The sequence below is a fragment of the Silurus aristotelis genome (assembly GCF_946808225.1).
Source record: "Silurus aristotelis genome assembly, chromosome: 10".
Classification (NCBI taxonomy): Eukaryota; Metazoa; Chordata; class Actinopteri; order Siluriformes; family Siluridae; genus Silurus; species Silurus aristotelis.
Window position 1 is genome coordinate 17,395,724 of NC_139583.1, and position 19,799 is coordinate 17,415,522.

The 19,799-nt window shown below is 40.5% G+C and overlaps 2 long non-coding RNA genes across 3 annotated transcripts in view; one reads left to right on the plus strand and one right to left on the minus strand.

Moving 5' to 3' along the window:
- Positions 1–1,001, minus strand: part of LOC310732357 — a 78,279-nt gene extending 77,278 nt beyond the window's left edge. Inside the window, exon 1 of the long non-coding RNA XR_014535457.1 lies at positions 544–1,001. This is a non-coding gene — a long non-coding RNA (uncharacterized lncRNA). The remainder of the gene's footprint in view (positions 1–543) is intronic.
- A 4,092-nt stretch (positions 1,002–5,093) lies between these two features.
- Positions 5,094–10,086, plus strand: LOC310732352. 2 transcript variants are annotated; one of them, XR_014535451.1, is made up of 4 exons: positions 5,094–5,212; positions 5,594–5,641; positions 6,422–6,520; positions 9,729–10,086. It is a non-coding gene; the product is annotated as an uncharacterized lncRNA (long non-coding RNA). The 2 variants fall into 2 exon arrangements; XR_014535452.1 differs by lacking the exon at positions 6,422–6,520.
- The last annotated feature ends 9,713 nt before the right edge of the window (positions 10,087–19,799 follow it).

Below are 19,799 nucleotides of genomic sequence, written 5' to 3' on the forward strand. Positions count from 1 at the left end.
TGAACAAAAACTAAATTGCGCACATTGCAATGAATGCACAAAAGTGTATCTTATTCATGGGCGTAAATCCCGGGGTGGGGGGGACGGAGGGGACATGTCTGAATGTTTAACTCCATTAAGTAGGGTATTTTATTCACTTTAAATCAGGGGTGTCAAACTCAAATTCACAGTGGGCCAAAATTGAAAACTGGGATGAAATCGCAGGCCAAACTCAATATTTATTGAAAAATTTATGTCTGTCTCTCTCTATCTATAGACCTAATTCCTTTTAAAAGTAAATCTTTTTTCACAGGGCAACAACACAACCAATAATAATAATAATAATAATAATAATAATAATAATAATAATAATAATAATAATAATAATTTCCTTTATTAAAAAAAAAAAACAATCTTTCAACTATTTCCAGTCCATGCATTGGAGTAGAAAAAGTGCATAAAGACATCAATAATTCAAGATCAGTTTTTACAATCTGATTTACTCTGATGCACATTGGTTCAAGCTAATGATTTATACTGATTTATTTAAGAGAACAGTTACACACACACAGATATGTGCTGGTGAACACAGAGAGGATTTGAGCAGCTTGGGCACGGAGTTGGAGCAGTGTGTCGGGGAGGAAACATGGAAACTGTGCAGCACACACAGAGTCGTACTTTGACTTGAGCGTGTCTCTACACTGGAGTTCAATCAGCTCCATTTGGAGGTTGGTTGGTGCGCTTCCCACGTCAACCACAAACATATTACTGAGCAGTTCAAATCTGCATTTCTGGGCTTCAAAGTCGGTAAATCTCCGGGTAAATTCAGCGCTGAGTAGGCGGAGTTTTTCAGCAGACTCGACTGACGCACCAACGCACTAACAAAGCATTCTGGGATTTGTAGTGTTAGCGGGATATGCGCTATATACTGGCAGGCCAGCTTTAATAAACATTTGATATGATCTCGCGGGCCAAATATAATTACACCGCGGGCCAGATTTGCCCCGCAGGCCTGAGTTTGACACCCCTGATCTAGCACATTGGTCTCATTCATGCAGAAGTTATTCCATTGTTGTTTCTGTTTAAGTACACGTTTAACATAGACTGGTTTTTGTGTGGCAAGCTGTTAATTCCTGTTTCCTTTTGTTGTCATTATTATTTATACTGTGTGAGATGTGAGAATGAATGGACTTTTCTCTTACCAGGTAAAGAGGTTGATTACCAGGCAATAGATACTTACAATACTGATGACAATTTATTTTTTAGCACTACACTGAAAACCCCAATAAGTTCAATGAACTCAACCTATTGAGTAAACCTATTAAGTTCCCTCAATTGAATTAGTAATGGATTTTCCAAAACTTGTTTTTTTAAGTTCATTTAACTTGGTGCTCATGTAGGCTGTACTTAAATTGTTAAGTTCATCTAACTTGGTGTTTTATAATTTGCATTTAAACTATTAAGTACACTTACTTACATATTTAAGTCAACTTAAAAATTAAACTGAAATTGCAAATGATTATAAATTGAATTGACTAATATCATTGTTCTTTTGACTCTTAAAGCTTTATTCAGTCCAAAAAACACATTGAACATCATATTGAATGTATTTATTGTGCAAAATTGTTTAAACATTAAAACATTGAAATTTCAATTAATGAAACAGAACTGGTCACAGCCACACTGTACAAAAATGTACAGATAAATTATATAAATTACATTTCAAAAACATACTGTATCAGAAAACACCTAGGTCACAGCCACAGTCTACAACACTGTACAGGTGGTAACAATATCCCACATTAACTGCTGCACAACAACACTGCTAGAAGTTTGTGCACTTAAACAACTGAACATTTTTTATTAACAAAAAAGCTGGTTTGCCAAAGACTGTACTTTCGGCTTGGGTATTGACATCAGTACATGGTGTATGGAATCAAATGTGTTTGCGAGTGATTTGGGGTAATTCAGGTCTAATTTCCACATGTTCTTGTTTCACCTGCAATATAAAAACAATTAAAAATATAAAAAAATTTGACAGTCATTGACAAAACATCATAAAGAAAATTATATTTTATTATAATTAAGGGAACTATCCCCAGCCACTCTTAGTGCCGGTCCCAAGCCCGGATAAATTGGGGAGGGTTGCGTTAGGAAGGGCATCCAGCGTAAAACATGTGCCAAATCAAACGTGCGGAGGATCCGCTGTGGCGACCCCTAACGGGAGAAGCCGAAAAGAAAGTTTATTATAATTAATAATATTCGAAATTAATGTTATTAATAAAACCAGCCTAAACCTGCAAATATGGATAGGTTAGCTAGACAATTAATTATTGATGATAAATGTGAAGATGGACACTTTTTTTCCTAAAAACACACAATTAACTAATGTATAAAGAATTTACATCTTACAAGTTAAATTCAGTTTCTTAATATGATTGCTAAAATAATGTTCACAAAATTGATAGCGATGTTAGCAAAGTCTGAACGGGAAACACAACGTGTCTGAAAGATTTGTAATGCTGACTGGGCGGTTTAAACAAACATATTTGACAATTAAAATAATATTTTCAAGTTCATTTCTGCATAATAACTTTACTTACCGAGATTAAAATGGCGAACTACGAGAAGATTAATTCCAGAACTTTCCGGCATCAACAACAGGCATTAAGGACCGCCTATAGGGTTATTCAACCAATCACTGCATTAGTTCTCTTTTTGGCAGGCAGAACTCCTTAAATAACCAATCACCATCAAGGGAGACCAGAGTGACTATTTTTATGAATAAGGATTTTTGAGTTCATAACAGTCTAAATTTTAAGTTGAAGTATTTTGCAGCTAAGTAAGTTAATCTAACTTATATTTTTGAGTTATGGTTAGAAAATACAAAATTTCAAGTAATGTTAACTCAAGATTACTTGATTATTTAAGTAATGACAGAATTGGGGTTTACAGTGTAGGTATTCTTGTTGAAAACAAATATTGTAAACTCTAAAATGTACAGTCTTTGATGTAGCCTGTGTAATAAGGTGTATATTAATGTTAAACAGCAATGTTTTTATTTTCCTATGTTAAATACTGTACAGTGGACAATTTCTTTTACACCTGTTACAGTTTTATTGTTTTAATTGACTGCCTTATACTTGCTGTGTAATTTTTTTCTTGACACACCTGCAGCTGCCAGATGCAATGAATCAAATTTTTTTTAAAGAGCAATTCTAAATTAAATTGTGTATCTGTTAGAAAAGGTATTTATTTATTTATTTATTTTTGTTTGTTTGTTTGTTTTTGCATCTACTCAAAGAACACTTTTAATAAGATCATGGGTGTAAATTTCATTTAACAATAGGGAGGGATAATAAATAAAAAGTTTCTCATGAGCAATTTTTGAAGGGGACACAAATAATACAGTCAAATTTTACTTATAAAGATAAGTCCCCACAGTGAAAAACTTTACTTTTATCATTATTATTGTAGCATGGAGACTGCATCATGGTTATTTTCAAAGTTTTTCTCAGGTTCAATGACAAAGCAAAACAAGGAATTAAAAAAAAGGTTTAACATTTTATTTAAAATTAATTAAGACACTTAAGAACAGAATAGAAATTGGTTATACAAAAAAATACAGTGGGGTCAGTTTGGACATAGCACAGTGCTCATTTAGTAAATGCATAGCTAAACAATATGCTAAATGTGGCCATTAATGTTGTTAACATTATGCCAAGTCGTCCTGAATAAAACAATGCATGGGAAACGGCTTTGGCGTGTTGGTTGCAGTGCACTATGCAACAAGCTATTGTAAACAAGCTAACGTTAACTAGATAAGTCATATTTTAATCGCTAATATAGCAGATTCATGGAAAATTACATCAGTAATCAGCATTTTTGCCGCAACTAATTTATGAATGAGTCTGCATCAACTACATTAAAGAGAATCGCTTTATTTAAAGCAGGGTTGTCAAACTCAGGCCTGTGGCCAAATCTGGCGTAATAATATTTGGCCCGCAAGATCATATCAAATGTGTATAAGAGCTTGCCCGCCAGTGTATAGCGCATACACCGCTAATACTACAAATCCCAGAATGCTTTGTTAGTGCGTTGGTGCGTCAGTCAAAACCGCTGAAAAACTTCGCCTACTCAGCGCTGAATTTACCCGGAGATTTACCGACTTTGAAGCCCTGAAATTTAGATTTGAACTGCTCAGTAATCCATTTCTGGTTGACGTGGGAAGCGCACCAACCAACCTCCAAATGGAGCTGATTGAACTCCAGTGTAGAGACACGCTCAATTCAAAGTACGACTCAGTGTGTGCTGCACAGTTTCCATGTTTCCTCCCCGACACACTGCTCCAACTCCATGCCCAAGCTGCCTAAATCCTCTCTGTGTTCACCAGCACATATCTGTGTGTAACTGTTCTCTTTAATGAAGATGAACAGAACACCACTCAGGAGTCTCACTGATGAACACCTTCACTTAATCCTGAGGATTTCCTTAGCTCAGAGCCTAAACCCAGACATTGATGCAGTGTAAAAACTGATCTTGAATGAATGATGTCTTTATGCACTTTTTCTACTCCAAGGCATGGACTGGTAATAGTTGAAAGATTGCTTTTTTTTTAATTGAAGGAAATTATTATTATTATTATTATTATTTTTGGTTGTGTTGTTGCCCTGTGAAAAAAGATTTACATTAAAAAGGAATTAGGTCTATAGATAGAGAGAGACAGACATAATACCGAAACGAATAACACTGATGTGTGTTTTATTTCAAATTTAATTTCTCATGTGTTTATAATATTAAACTTTGGTTGTTCCAGATTCAATATGTATGCAAAACCTAAGTTTGTTTCCATATGAAAAAGTTCATTACACATCTGGAGAGACGGAAAACATGCACAATTGCAGTAACATTTTCAATAAATATTGAGTTTGGCCTGCGATTTTGTCCCGGTTTTTAATTTTGGCCCACTGTGAATTTGAGGTTGACACCCCTGTCCCAGGGTCTAGGAACCCGCCATAAAAGAAAAATAATAAAAAGATTTAGGTTAGGCTCCACGCGTGCACATATTGACACAAATTCAAAATTTGCCGCCGAATTACCTCTGCCTACAACGGTTTGAATTTGTTTCAGGCTGAACCTCTGGGAAATGTTTAAGATAATAACGTGCTTTTTCACTAAACATCGCAAACTACAAGAATCTGAGGATACTACAGAAGACATCAAGCTGACTAAGGTACGTGTTTCAAACATGTGAAGCACATTTTATAGTGAATCCGCTGTTGTTAAATGTAGTTTGGAAGTTAAAAAGTGCCGTATGTTGTACAGTCACATAACGACAGCTAAAGGGCTAAACACTGAATGATAGTACATCTTGCCTGGCTAAGTAAACTGTCATTACATATTAAATCGTTTGGATTGTGAAAATGTGCTACAAGTATAGACAGTTCTAGACAGTAACAACCCTATGTAATACAATGAAGCAGCTAAGTCACAGTAAGTTATATAAATGTACGTTAACCTTTCCAGCTTAGCTTTTGGATCATTGTCTCAGTGGAACATATGTATGTAATGTGTGACTGCAATACAAAGTCATAATTATTGTTCTTGGTTTTAGGTCAGGTGGAAAAACTGTGGAGCTCTACAGCAGAAAAGCATGCCAAAGGTGTGTAGCACAAATCAACTTTTTTGTTGTTATTATTTGTAGTAGTAGTTTAATCTTTATGCAACACACTCTCCTCACTAGTCAACACATTTCCCTCTCCATCCTTTAGAGCAATAAAGGATTGAGAGGGAAATGTGTTGACTAGTGAAGAGAGTGTGTTGAGAAGATGGAGGGAGTATTTTGAGCAGCTGATGAATGAGGAAAATCAGAGAGAGAGAGAGAAGGTTGGAGGATGTGGAGTTGGTGAAGCAGGATGTAGATAGGATAAGTAAGGAGGAAGTGAGAGCAGCGATTAAGAGGATGAAGAATGGAAAGTCAGTTGGACCAGAGGACATACCGGTAGAAGCGTGGAGATGTTTAGGAGAGATGGCAGTGGAGTTTTTAACCAGATTGTTTAACAGGATTCTGGAAGGGGAGAGGATGCCTGAGGAATGGAGAAGGAGTGTGCTGGTACCGATCTTTAAGCATAAGGGAGATGTGCAGACCTGCAGTAACTACATGAAGTTGACTGATCAACTTAAGAGGACAGAGGACAGGGTGGTATGGAGGACACTCTAGAGGACAGGGTGGTATGGAGACGGATGATCCGCTGTGGCGACCCCTAATGGGAGCAGCCGAAAGAAGAAGAAGAAGAAGTTTAATCTTTATGCATGGGTCATGAGGGTGAGGGCTTAGAGTAGGGCTGGGTATCGTTTTCAATACTACTTAGGCACTGACTGAATTGCTTTGAAACCAAAATGTCTTGTTGTTTGATACCAAATGTAATACTTCAACATGCAGAATGCTTGATGTGCCTGAATCAAGTGCTGGTGATTGGCTGTGGCAAGGCATCAAAAGGTATAAAAGTTTGAACATTTTGGAACCGGTATTGAAATCAAGGTATAATAATTCTTCTTCTTCTTCCTCTTTTGGCTGCTCCCATTAGGGGTCGCCACAGTGGATCATCTGTCTCCAGACCACCCTGTCCTCTACATCTGCCTCTTTCACACCAACTACCTGCATGTCTTCCCTCACCACATCCATGAACCTCCTCCTTGGCCTTTAAAAAAACTCATTTCTAATCCTGTCCATCCTCGTCACTCCCAATGAAAACCTTAACATCTTCAGCTCTGCTACCTCCAGCTCCGCCTCCTGTCTTTTACTCAATGCCACCGTCTCTAATCCATACAACATCGCAGGTCTCACTACAGTCCTATAAACTTTCCCTTTCACTCTTGCAGATACCCTACTGTCACAAATCACTCCTGTCACTCTTCTCCACCCACTCCACCCTGCCTGCACACTTTTTTTCACTTCTCTAACACACTTTCCATTACTTTGCACTGTTGAGCCCAGATACCTGAACTTCTCCACCTTATCCACCTCTTCTCCCTGTAACTGCACCACTCCACTGCCCTCGTTTTAATTTACGCACATGGACTCTGTCGTACTCCTACTGACTTTCATTCCCCTTCTCTCCAGTGCATATCTCCACCTCTCCAGGCTCTTCTCAACCTGCTCCCTACTCTCACCACAAATCACAATATCATCCGCAAACATCATAGTCCAGAGAGACTCCTGTCCGACCTCGTCTGTCAACCTGTCCATCACCACTGCAAACAGGAAAGGGCTCAGGGCCGATCATTGATGCAGTCCAACCTTCACCCTGAACCAGTCTGTCTTTCCTACTGCACACTTTACTGCTGTCACACTGTCCTCATACATGTCCTGCACCACCCTCACATACTTCTCTGCCACACCTGTTTTTCTCATACAATACCACAACTCCTCTCTCGGCACACTGTCGTACGCTTTCTTTAAATCCACAAACACACAATGCAACTCCTTCTGACCTTCTCTATACTTCTCAATAAACATTCTCAAAGCAAATAAGGCATCTGTGGTGCTCTTCCTCGGCATGAAACCATACTGTTGCTCACAGATGGTCACCTCTTCTCTCAGCCTGGCTTCCACTACTCTATCTTATAACTTCATTTTGTGATTGATCAACTTAATTCCCCTGTTGTTAATGCAGGTCTGCACATCTCCCTTGTTCTTAAAGATTGGTACCAGCACACTCCTTCTCCATTCCTCAGGCATCCTCTCACCTTCCAGAATCTTGTTAAACAATCTGGTTAAAAACTCCACTGCCATCTCTCCCAAACATCTCCACGCTTCTATCGGTATGTCATCTGGTCCAACCGACTTTCCACTCTTCATCCTCTTAATCGCTGCTCTCACTTTCTCCTTACTAATCCTATCCACTTCCTGCTTCACTAACTCCACATCACCCAACCTTCTCTCTCTCTCTCATTTTCCTCATTCATTAGCTGCTTAAAATACCCCCTCCACCTTCACAACACACTCTCCTTACTAGTCAACACATTTCCATCTCCATCCTTTATTGCTCTAACTTGCTTTACATCCTTCCCAGGTCGGTCCCTCTGTCTGGCTAATTGGTACAAATCCTTTTCTCCCCCCCTAGTGTCCAACCTCTCATACAGCTCCTCGTATGCCTTTTCCTTGGCTTTCGCCACATCCCTCTTTAATGCTGCCGCATCTCCTTGTACTCCTGCATACTTTTCTCATCACGCTGTCGATCCCACTTCTGTTTTGCCAACCTCTTTCTCCTTATGCTCTCCTGCACTTCCTCACTTCACCACCACGTCTCTTTGTCTTTCTTTCTATTTCCAGATGTCACACCAAGTACTTTTCTAGCTGCCACCCTCATCACTCCTGCAGTAGTTACCTAGTCATCTAACACCTCTTCACCACCACCGAGCCCCTGACCATCTTCCCTGAACCTCACACTACACTCTTCCTCCTTCAGCTTCCACCATCTTATTCTTCTTTCAGCCTCACTCTCCTTCTCTTCTTCTTTGCCTCCAAAACCATCCTACAGACCACCATCCGATGCTGTCTAGCTACACTGTCCCCCGCCAACACCTTGCAGTCTCCAATCTCCTTCAGGTTGCATCTCCTGCATAAAACATAGTCCACCTCTGTGCACCTTCCTCCACTCTTATAGGTCACCCTATGATCATCCTTCTTCTTAAAATACTTATTCACCACTGCCATTTCCATTCTTTCAGCAAAATCCACCACCATCTGCCATTCCACATTCCTCTCCTTAAGGCCATACCTACCTATCACATCCTCATCACCTCTGTTCCCTTCACCTACATGCCCATTAAAGTCTGCCCCAATCACCAATCGTTCTTTCCTAGGTACACCATCTACCACTTCATCTAATTCACACCAGAATCTTTCCTCCTCCTCCATCTCACAGCCGACTTGTGGAGAGTAGGCACTGATGACATTTAGCATAATCCCTTCAACTTCCAGCTTCACGTTCAGAAACTCTCTTCACCTCCACTACACTCTTATTGTACTCTTCCTTCAGAATCACCCCTACACCATTTCTCTTTCCATCCACACCATGCTAGAACAGTTTAAACCCACCTCCAATGTTCCTGGCCTTACTCCCTTTCCACTTGGTCTTCTGAACACACAACATGCCTACCTTTCTCCTCTCCATCATATCAGCTATCTCTCTCCATTTACCAGTCATAGTACCAACCCGAACCTCCACTCTTCTACACGTCTCCTTTTTCTGCTGTCTCTGTAGACGTCTTCCTCTTCTCCTTTTCCTCCTTCGGCCAACAGTAGCCCAATTTCCACCGGTACCCTGTCGGCTAACGATACCTGTGGCGGTCGTTGTTAACTCAGGCCTCGACCGATCCGGTATTAAATTCTTATTTGTGATCCGCATATTGGATTTGGCACATGTTTTACGCTGGATGCCCTTCCTAACGCAACCCTCCCCATTTATCCAGGCTTGGGACCGGCACTAAAAGTGCACTGACTTGTGCCTCTCTAATGGCTGGGTTAAGGTAACTAATATTACATTAAATTTACATTATTTTTGTGGGTTAACTGGGACCATGAATACATGTAATATGGGTCTAGAATTGAAAAAAAAGTCATTGAAGTATATTGGATTTTTTATATTAAAAACCAAACATTTTATAAATAAAACACTGCAGCAGACAATTACATTTGTATTCATTTAATGAAGGAGTCCTGTTGAAACTGCTTTCTCACACAGAGCAATCTCCTGTACTAGTCTGGTTTCCAAAGAGGCCACTCAACTAAGACTGTCCTGCCCTTGGTTATTAAAGCTATGTGACTCCAGCAACTTTTAAGTTATCTGTGCTCGTTTTGCTGGATTTGTTTTTGCGGCTTTTGGAACAGTTATCCACCTGATTGTCCGTGTCTTTGGAACCTCACTCCAGTTGTCCAAGTCTTACCTCTCAGGTATGTCCTTCAGGGTGTCAGGGTTAGGTTTGTACAGTAAGTTGCAACATGTTGTAACTGGTGTGCCTCTAGGTTCATTACTTAGAACATAACACTTCCCCTCTCCTTGTACCTACAGTGGCATTTCAAAAGTTTGGAAATCCCTTGCAAAATCTGTAAAAAGGTGAATAATTTAACACAATTAGAGAGCTCATACAACATGCATGTTAGTTTTTATTTAGTACTGTCCTGGGTAATATATTTTTACATATATGTTTATATATAGTCCATGACACAAAAAACCGCAGAAAGTATTAAAATAACCCCTTCAAATGTTTGAACAGTGAAACGGTTAGTTCAATAATTACCCACCTTCATACTGTTCCAAACCCATAAGACCTTTGTTCATCTTTGAAACACAAATGAAGATATATTTGATGATATCAAAAAGCTATCTGATCCTCCACAGACCGAAACACAACTGAAATGATCCAGACCAGAAACATAGCATGATCAACTTCAGTTTAGAGACGCTACTAGAATACTTTTTTTTTGTGCAAAGGAAAAAAATAACAATTTAATCTACTATTCTTGTCTTCAATTCAAGGTCTTGTTTGACCTTGTTTATTGCCTGGTGAAAGCATGTGCATGTACGTAATCTACGGTTGTTTACGCCTAGAGAAAAGCGTATGCATACGCATGAGTAAATTGTTATTTTTGTTTTCTTTCCGCAAAAAAAGTGTTCTCGTAACGTCACAATACTGAAGTTGAACCAATGTTTTTACTGTTCCTGGATCTGAATCGTTTCAGATCCAGGAACAGTAAAGATCCATCTGACGTCTACGGAGCGTCAGATGGCTCTCTGATATCATCAAAAATACCTTCATTTGTGTTGCAAAGATAACCGAAGGTTTTATGTGTTTGGAATGACATGAAAGTGAGTAATTAATGACAGAATTTAAATTTTTGGGTGAACTATCCCTTTAAACTGAGCACTGTTCTCCAGAAACTTGTGCATATTTTAAACGCTTTCCAGCAGTGACTGTATGATTTTATGATCAATTTTTTCACACTAAGGACAATTAAGTGACTCAAACACAACAGTAAAAAAGGTGCAAACATTCATTGATGCTACAGAAAGAAAAATGATGAATTACAAGTGATGTGTCAGGGATTCCCCCTTGCCACGCCTCCCTCGGCCGCTGTCAGGGAGCCCCTGCCACGCCCCCTTGTCACGCTGCCTCGTTATCCCGTGCCTGCCATGATCACCGACAGCTGTGGCTCATTGTGGATTAGACTATATAAACTCATGTTCTCGAGTCACAGGCTGTCGGTTCTTGAAAGTCATGTTGGTGATTCTCGTGGCTGCTCGACCGCCAGCCTTCCCCGCTGGGTCGGTCTCCGGACTCTGTTCCATGTTGGAGTACTCGTTGCCGTGGAGTTACTTTCAGTTCAGGTTGTGCTTTCTGTTATACATTTGCTCGCGTTGTGGATTACTCGTCCCGAGCGGATATTCTTTGTTGCTTTTCGTCACGGCTTAAGAGAGTGTGTTATTGGTTGTATTGCTTAATAAAGACGATGATTGACTTGGTTCCGCGTCATGGTCATCAGCCTGACACGATGAAACATGATGTCGAGTTTTCTTGTTTTATTAAAATGTATTTCATTTAGATTTAGTACTGCCCTTCAGAACAGAAGATACTTGCATATTTCCCGGAAGGCAAATTAAGTACAATTTACCTTGATCTTCAAATTCAAAAGGTTTTCACCCCCAGCTCTTAATGCATTGTTTCCTTCTGGAGCATTAAATGTAAATGTTTGCACCTTATTTAAATAGTTGTTTGAGTTCCTCAGTTCTTCTCTGTGTGAAAAGACGGATCTCAAAATCAGTCACTGCTGGAAAATGTTCAAATATGCAAAATATGCTGGAAAACTAAAGACTCTGCGGTAGGCTACTTGTAGGATTTTTCTGAAAAAAAGTGCTCAAGTTTAACTATTCAGAACAGAAAAGAGACTCGTAAACAACCGTCACAAACAAAAGAACAATCGTAGATAATCTATAACCATTCAAACCTTTTATATACCATTTAGGTTCATAAAGGTAGTTATTTCAATAAATTTAGACATGTATTGACTTGTGGACCATATGGAAACATTGTTGATGTTAAATATCTTAGTCAGGACAATACTAAATATAAATAATATGCATATTGTATGATCCCTCTTTTGTTAAAATTATTCACATTTTTGCATTTTTACATTTAGAAACATGGCTTTTCATATTACCGCTATTGAAATAACATATCTCTCTCTCTCTCTCTCTCTCTCTCTCTCTCTCTCTCTCTCTCTCTCTCTCTCTCTCTCTCTCATATTTCAGCTGGATATCTTGTATGTTGAATTATCATCAACTCAACCCTGCCAAGACAGAACTGCCCATGTTTTTGGCTGACCTAACTTTGGTGTTATTGTTGACGCATATATAAATTGCACTGGCCCGATCCTGCAGATTTGCCCTGTATAGTATCTAACTTATTTTCTATAACTGGATTGTTTATTTAACTTGACATACAGTGCTTCTGTTTAATTATTAATACCGTAAAAGTGTAGGTTCCTTTTATAAGTACAGAATATACAGTAGAGCTCATTGCTCTACTGTCCAAAAATGTTAAACTGTAATATGTCTGGAAAATGAACTAATAAGATGTATCTACAGACATTTGTCTGTGTATTATGAATTGAGTATATTTTTATACAACATTTCTTGATTATTGTAATTAATGATATCTGTATTTATAGAGTAAATGCCTTTTAATTCACAGAGATTAAATATACAAACCTTTTTCAAATATGTGCTTCCTGGATTTATTTCATCGTTATTGTACATGAGGAAAATACTTTTACAGTAAATTAATGTAAATGGACAAATCAGTTTTATAGAATAACAAATTAAAATGTTAAATTTATGGTGATTAACCTGACAGATGATTGTTTTTCTGTGTTATTTGACAAAATTTCTGTTTTTCTATAGTTTAAAAATTATTTATCAACAGTAATATTCTTTAATTTAAGTACTTTTGACCATAAAGTCTATTCTGTATTTTTACAGTTTTTTGCTAGTAAGTTTGTAAAATGGTTATTCCTGTAATTTAACAGATTATCTCTGGAAGCCCTGCTGCCAGTCTTTTTACCGTTTTTTTTTTTTTACAGATGTGGGGAGTGCTGATAGTCAAGTCAAGAAGCTTTTATTGTCATTTCAACCATATATGGCTGACGCATTACACAATGAAAAGAAACAACGTTCCTCCTGAACCCTGGTGCTACATACAACAACAATCACAACAAACACAGAGCATTGTGTGCAACCTGGTGTTCAGTGGAGAATGGCCGCTCTGTGCTCCCCTGAAGTCAACAACCATCTCTTTCTTTTTGTTTTGTTCAGAGACAGGTTGTTCGCTCCACACCAGGCTGTTAACCGTTGCACCTCCTCTCTGTATGCTGACTCATTATTCTTGCTGATGAGACCCACCACGGTCATGTCATCAGCAAACTTGATGAGGTGATTCGAGATGTGCATTGCTACACAGTCATAAGTCAGCAGAGTGGTGGTGCTGGAGATGCTGTTTCCAATCCAGACTGAGTGAGGTCCCACAGTCAGGAAGTCCAGGATCCAGTAAGAGACCAGGATGTGAGTTTGCCCAGCCTCACTGTCTGCTGCCTGTCTGTCAGAAAGCTGGTGATCCACAGACAGATTGGGGTCAGTTTTTAAACAAGATCCTTGCATAGGTCCTAGGTCTATTAAGATGTTGCAGATTATAATGCTGTCCCATGTTGACTGCATCATCTGCAGACCTGTTTGCTCTGGAGGCAGACTGAAGAGGATCCAGCAAAGGTCCAGTGATGTCCCTTAGGTAGGCCAGGACCAGTCTTTCAAATAACTTCATGTTAACAGACGTGAGAGCAACAGGTCTGTAATCATTAAGACTGGTGATTTGGGGTTTTTTGGGGGACCGGAATGATAGTGGAGCATTTGAAGCAGCAGGGAACTACACACAGCTCCAGTGATCTGTTAAAGATCTGAGTAAAAATGGGTGCCAGTTACTCAGCACAGACTTACAGTATAGACAGGCTTGTGAAAGACCGTCTGGGCCAGAAGCTTTCCTCAGTGGAGGGGGAGGCAGGAAGGAGGATGGCAGGTTGTAGACTGGGCTTTTCAAAAACGGCAGTAAAACATTAAAGTCAAGTCAAGAGTCAAAAAACTTTTATTGTCATTTCAACCATATATAGCTGACACAGTACACAGGGACATGAAACAACATTCCTCCAGAACCCTGATGCTACATAAAAAAACAATAACAGAAAACACAGGGCTAAGGACTAGTAAGTGTCCTCACCACATACAGTAAATGCATGTGTGCAACCTGGTGTAAACAGTGCAAAGACAACACAAGACAGTGCAAGACAACACAGGACAGTGCAGGACAAAACACATTCAGATTTACAGCCAGAGGTTGATTCAGCACAGACTGGGGGGGTGGTGTCTTGGACTTGGTTATGTTCCTCATACCAGTCCATACTGTGTCAACCAGTCGCACAAACATTTCAACGCTCGCGATATTCTTCGGGTTTCGTTTGAGACATTCCAGCCTTCCTTTTCCCTCGTGGAAGGTTTAGTTTTGGTTACGGATCTCCCGGTTTACCAACTTTTTCCTCCCCTCGATTTCGGCTTGGTTTTTCCTTTATTGCTCTGTTCTCCGGCTCTTGACCTCAGGCTGTTTTCGGGCTTGCTTTCCTCCTTCGGATCTGCTGCCTGCTTCACGCTCCAGGTGCCCCGGACGTTCAGCATCAACCCCGTGACCGTGTTCAGAAGTATTCGGACACTCTTTCTTTCCTGCCTTTCCTGCCCCTTCTGACCTGGTTCTGTTCTTCCGGTGGCATCCTGCTTTTGGGTCCTTCCTGCCAGCCAACCCTGACATACTGAAAAAAACCCTCTTTTTTTTTATCTTTTTTAGAGTAGGTTGTTTTGCCAATTTGATCTCCTTTGTTAGTTTGTTCCTGGCCTGGTTATACAAGATTTTCAGCATCCTTTTTGGCATGACGAAGCTGTTTGAGTTTCCCAGTAAACCATGGTTTATCATTATAGAATGATAAGAATGACCTGCACATGCACATATCCTCACAGAAACTGATGTATGAAGTTACAGTCTCCATGAGCTCATCCAGATCGGTGGCTGCAGCTTCAAACACTCCAGTCAGTGCAATCAAAGCAGGCTTGTAAATCCCGCTCTGCTTTTGTTAGATTTTTATCATGCCCAAACGAAACTTAATTCTTGGAGAGGTTTTCCATACGACCTGCGATGCCCGTGGTGCCTTTCTGATTAGGGAAGAATCACACAGCACACAGAATAGAGCTTATGCTCTTCTTTAGATTATTGCGGGCAGCAGACATGTATATATACACACATTGGAAAGAAACGGTGAACTAAAGTTTTTCCTGACAAGAGGATATACTAGCCGGAGATTTGTGAGACCAGATAAAGACTCCCTGTATACCTTACATACTAACATCGTAAATATCCTATAGACACTGAACAGACAAAGGAATATGTGTGAACCAGTGTACCTAACACTAACAATGGCCACTTTAAATCATTTAAAATTTAGCATCACACACCAAAACATAGGATGTTTTCCCTGGGAACAGAATCGGTGACATAAACTGCAAATGAAAAAATAAAGACAAACAAAAACATACAAACATGTCTTACCATCATCATCAAACATGGCAACATACAAAGTAAAACAAGTGTTCAAAACTCGTAAAACAAACTCTTAATCTTCTCAAAAAAACTTATCCGGACCTGCTGATTAGGCACAAAAGGGTGTGTTGGCTTATCTGTAGGCAGAGGAAGAGTTAGTGAGAAGAGTTAGTGAGACATCAGCACTGATGTCCACCATCACTTCCAGGCTACCTAAGGAAGAAATGCCAGTGCGTCCCCTGACCCATGGGGTCGGGAAGGGCTTGAACATAAAACTTGCAAAAGGTTAGTTTTGTTGAAGATAGGGTCGTTCTCATTTCTGTGAGTACTATCGAGAGAACAACAGTCCAATTTCGGCCTTAGGCTTTAGTAACACATTCCTTAATGGTTCTGTTTGTTCTCTCTACCACTCCAACTGACTGTGGGTGATAGGGAATATTAAAATAACAATCAATTGCTTAGCTTTTAGCCAAAGGTTGTGTTACCTTCGAAGCAAAAGGTGTGCCGTTATCACTTTCAATCACACTAGGAATACCAAACCTAGAGATGATCTCTTTTGTTAATATTTTGACAACAGCTTTAGCGTTCTCTGTTGCACATGCAAACGCTTCTGGCCACTTACTGAATCTTTCAACTTAACCCAACATGTATCTCAAATTTCCTACAGGTGACATATGTGTAAAGTCTATCTGTAGGTGTTGGAAAGACACTTTAGGAAAAGTAAGCGCAGTATGTTTTGCAAATCAAATCAAATAAAATTTTATTTATAGAGCGCCTTACAGCAACCAAAAGGAGCACAAGGCACTTACCAGTAAAATAAAAATAACAAATAGACAAGACAATGAAAAATATAACAAATATAAAAATATATAATTTATATAGGAACACAATAAACCTAGCCATTATGGATGCACAAGCCAGTGCACTCTTAGTGCCGGTCCCAAGGCCGGGTAAATGGGGAGGGTTGCGTTAGGAAGGGCATCCAGCGTAAAACATGTGCCAAATCAAATATGCGGATCACAAATGAGAATTTCATACCAGAACGGTCGAGGCCTGGGTTAACAACGACCGCCACAGGTATCGTTAGCCGACAGGGTACCGGTGGAAATTGGGCTACTGTTGGCCGAAGGAGGAGGAGGAGGAGAGGAGGAAGACATCTACGGAGACGGCAGGGTAAGGAGCAGTGTAGGAGAGTGGAGGTTCGGATTGGTACTTTAAATGTTGGTACTATGACGGGTAAAGGGAGAGAGGTAGCTGATATGATGGAGAGGAGAAAGGTAGACCTGTTGTGTGTTCAGGAGACCAAGTGGAAAGGGAGTAAGGCCAGAAACATTGGAGGTGGGTTTAAACTGTTTTATCCTGGGGTGGATGGAAAGAGAAATGGTGTAGGGGTGATTATGAAGGAAGAGTACATTAAGAGTGTAGTGGAGGTGAAGAGAGTTTTTGATAGGGTGATGATCGTGAAGGTGGAAGTTGAAGGGATGATGATAAATGTCATCAGTGCCTATGCTCCCAAAGTTGGCTGTGAGATGGAGGAAAAGGAAAAATTCTGGAGTGAATTAGATGAAGTGGTAGATGGTGTACCTAGGAAAGAATGATTGGTGATTGGGGCAGACTTTAATAGGCATGTAGGTGAAGGGAACAGAGGTGATGAGGAGGTGATGGGTAGGTATGGTTTTAAGAAGAGGAATGTGGAAGGGCAAATGGTGGTAGATTTTGCTAAAAGGATGGAAATGGCAGTGGTGAACACTAATTTTAAGAAGAAGGAGAATCATAGGGTGACGTATAGGAGTGGAGGAAGGTGCACACAGGTGGACTATGTGCTATGCAGGAGATGCAACCTGAAGGAGATTGGAGACTGTAAGGTGTTGGCAGGGGACAGTGTAGCTAGACAGCATCGGATGGTGGTCTGTAGGATGGTTTTGGAGGCGTAGAAGAAGAGGAGGAGAGTGAGGACTGAAAGAAGAATAAGATGGTGGAAACTTAAGGAGGAAGAGTGTAGTGTGAGGTTCAGGGAAGAGGTCAGACAGAGGCTCGGTGGTGTTAAAGAGGTGTTGGATGATTGGGCAAATACTGCAGGAGTGATGAGGGAGGCAGCTAGAAAAGTACTTGGTGTGACATCTGGAAATAAAAAGCAAGACAAAGAGACATGGTGGTGGAATGAGGAAGTGCAGGAGAGCATAAGGAGAAAGAGGTTGGCAAAACAGAAGTGGGATAGACAGAGTGATGAGAAAAGTATGCAGGAGTACAAGGAGATGCGGCAGCAGGTAAAGAGGGATGTGGCGAAAGCCAAGTAAAAGGCATATGAGGAGCTGTATGAGAGGTTGGACACTAAGGAAGGAGAAAAGGATTTATACTGATTGGCCAGGCAGAGGGACCGAGCTGGGAAGGATGTACTGCAAGTTGGAGCAGTGAAGGATGGAGAGGGAAATGTCTTGACTAGTGAGGAGAGTGTGTTGAGAAGGTGGAGGGAGTATTTTGAGCAGCTGATGAATGAGGAAAATCAGAGAGAGAGAAGGTTGGACGATGTGGAGTTGGTGAAGCAGGATGTAGATAGGATTAGTAAGGAGGAAGTGAGAGCAGCGATTAAGAGGATGAAGAGTGGAAAGTCGGTTGGACCAGATGACATACCGGTAGAAGCGTGGAGATGTTTAGGAGAGATGGCAGTGAAGTTTTTGACCAGGTTGTTTAACAGGATATTGGAAGGTGAGAAGATGCCTGAGGAATGGAGAAGAAGTGTGCTGGTACTGATCTTCAAGCATAAAGGAGATGTGCAGTCTTGCAGTAACTACAGGGGAATTAAGTTGATCAGTCACACCATGAAGTTATGGGAAAGAGTAGTGGAAGCCAGGCTGAGAGAAGAGGTGATAATCTGTGAGCAACAGTATGGTTTCATGCCGAGGAAGAGCACCACAGATGCCTTATTTGCTTCGAGGATGTTGATGGAGAAGTATAGAGAAGGACAGAAGGAATTGCATTGTGTATTTGTGGATTTAGAGAAAGCGTACGACAGAGTGCCAAGAGAGGAGTTGTGGTATTGTATGAGGAAGTCAGGTGTGTCAGAGAAGTATGTGAGGGTGGTGCAGGATATGTATGAGGACAGTGTGACGGCAGTGAAGTGTGCAGTAGGTATGACAGACTGGTTCAGGGTGAAGGTTGGACTGCATCAAGGATCGGCCTTGAGCCCTTTCCTGTTTGCAGTGGTGATGGACAGGTTGACGGACGAGGTCAGACAGGAGTCTCCCTGGACTATGATGTTTGCGGATGATATTGTCATTTGTAATAAAAGTAGGGAGCAGGTTGAGAAGAGCCTGGAGAGGTGGAGATATGCATTGGAGAGAAGGGGAATGAGAGTCAGTAGGAGTAAGACAGAGTACATGTGTGTAAATGAGAGGGAGGGCAGTGGAGTGATGCGGTTGCAGGGAGAAGAGCTGGAAAAGGTGGAGGAGTTCAGGTACTTGGGGTCAACAGTGCAAAGTAATGGAGAGTGTGTTAGAGAAGTAAAGAAAAGAGTGCAGGCAGGGTGGAGTGGGTGGAGAAGAGTGACAGGAGTGATTTGTGATAGTAGGGTATCTGCAAGAATGAAAGGGAAAGTTTATAGGACTGTGTTGAGACCTGCGATGTTGTATGGATTAGAGACAGTGGCATTATTTAAAAGACAGGAGATGGAGCTGGAGGTGGCAGAGCTGAAGATGTTAAGGTTTTCGTTGGGAGTGACGGGGATGGACAAGATTAGAAATGAGTTTATTAGAGGGACAGTGCATTGTAGGATGTTTTGGTGACAAGGTGAGGGAGGCGAGATTGAGATGGTTTGGACATGTGCAAAGGAGGGACATGAATTATATTGGTAGAAGAATGCTGAGGATGGAGCCACCAGGTAGGAGGAAAAGAGGTAGGCCAAGGAGGAGGTTCATGGAAGTGACCCCTAATGGGAGCAGCCGAAAGAAGAAGAAGAAGATATAGGAACACAATATATATGTAAAATAGCAGTTGAATCAGGGCTACATGTTAAAAGCTTGTATAAAAAAATAGTTTTTAACTGCGATTTAAAAACACTCAGCACAGTGACGGATCGTATGTGAGCTGGAAGTGCGTTCCACAGCTTTGGTCCCTGGACAGCAAATGAC